Below are 1,407 nucleotides of genomic sequence, written 5' to 3'. Positions count from 1 at the left end.
GGGAATGAGCACGAGGATGCTTATGAGCATATAGAAGAGATGGTGTAAATTTCTAACTATTTTCATGCATCAAACGTGAGTAAAGATGTAGTGATTCTTTAACTTTTGCCAGTCGCATTGAACGGTGAAGCTAAGGAATGGTTAAAATCACTTCCTTTTGGAGAAATCACGGCATGGACTGATTTTAAGACTGAGTTCATAAACCAGTCTCCCTTCATTCAATAGTGGTGAAGCTTAAAAGAAACATATAAATTTTTTAACAATTAGAAGGGGAATCCCTTTACGAAGCTTGGGAGCATTACAAGAGATTGTTACGACATTGCCCTCAACATGACTTTAATGTGCAACAAGAAGTCTCAATATTTTATGATGGAGTCAATGTGTGTACTCACCAACTTCTAGACTCGTAAGGGCCCATGACAAGGAAGGATCTGACAACAAATAAAGCTTTGATTGAATAATTCGCTAAGCATTCAAGAGAGTATCACAACCTAAAGGAGGATTTCACTAAATAGAAATCAAGTAAAGATGGAGGTCAAGATGCTATCAATTCACTAATTGTAAAGTTGGATGCAATGGAAGAAAAGATCACAAAATTGGTTGGATCAATTCAAGATAGATTTGGAGCTTGTGGGGGACCCCATTCTACAAGGTATTGTGAATTGGAGTACTAGATAGATCAAGATACAAAGGAAATTCAACAACTAAAGCATGATCTCAACAAAATAGAACAAGTCCAATCCGAGAAAATATATGCTCTTGAGTCAATGCTATTTAGATTCATGGAAGCTAGCAATAAATGACATGATGCTGCAGATGCACCACTTAGAGAACAACAAGAATCTATTTGATCATCCACACACAAGTCGGTGTAATTAACAAAGCTTGTGCAAGAAAAGCTATTGGATACACCTTCAAGAAAATTTGAGTCAATCCAAATCGCTCAATTCATGGTCGTTTATACAAAAGAAGAAGACAAATTAGTGCATATGGAAGTCCTTGAAGATTAGTCTAATTAGTCACTCGAAGTAAAAGAAGAATAAAAAAAATAGTTGTCCTTCTGACCAGTCGTTGTGACATCCCCATTTTCTCGAGAAGAAAAGACTGATTTGTTTATGCTTTATTTGAAAATCAAAGTATATTTTTAAGGAAATATGTTGCGGAATTTGTTCCCAAAAATATGATAAATAAATTATCAAATCGTTTCCGAAGAAATGTATTTTCATTATATTAAAAGCATCGGGATGTCATTATCAATACATATCAAAAGCATAAACAGAAAGAACATAGGCCTTACAACATCTATTATTCTAGTGGACTATAATCCATTGATCTCTCTCCAGATCATCACTCCTGTACTTTCTTGCCAGTACCTATATACAAGAAACTGAGTGTGTCAGGCTTGGG

The 1,407-nt window shown here is 35.3% G+C and overlaps 1 non-coding gene across 1 annotated transcript; it reads right to left on the bottom strand.

The window, feature by feature from the left end:
- Positions 1-230: 230 nt before the first annotated feature.
- LOC145038127 (small nucleolar RNA R71) lies at positions 231-337 on the bottom strand. The gene has a single exon (XR_013679193.1). It is a non-coding gene; the product is annotated as a small nucleolar RNA R71 (small nucleolar RNA).
- Between the last annotated feature and the right edge of the window lie 1,070 nt (positions 338-1,407).

This window comes from Lactuca saligna, chromosome 3 (assembly GCF_052625555.1).
Source record: "Lactuca saligna cultivar CGN05327 chromosome 3, ASM5262555v1, whole genome shotgun sequence".
NCBI lineage: Eukaryota > Viridiplantae > Streptophyta > Magnoliopsida > Asterales > Asteraceae > Lactuca > Lactuca saligna.
Note: the sequence above shows the minus strand (reverse complement) of the source record. Positions and strands in the feature narration are given on the sequence as shown.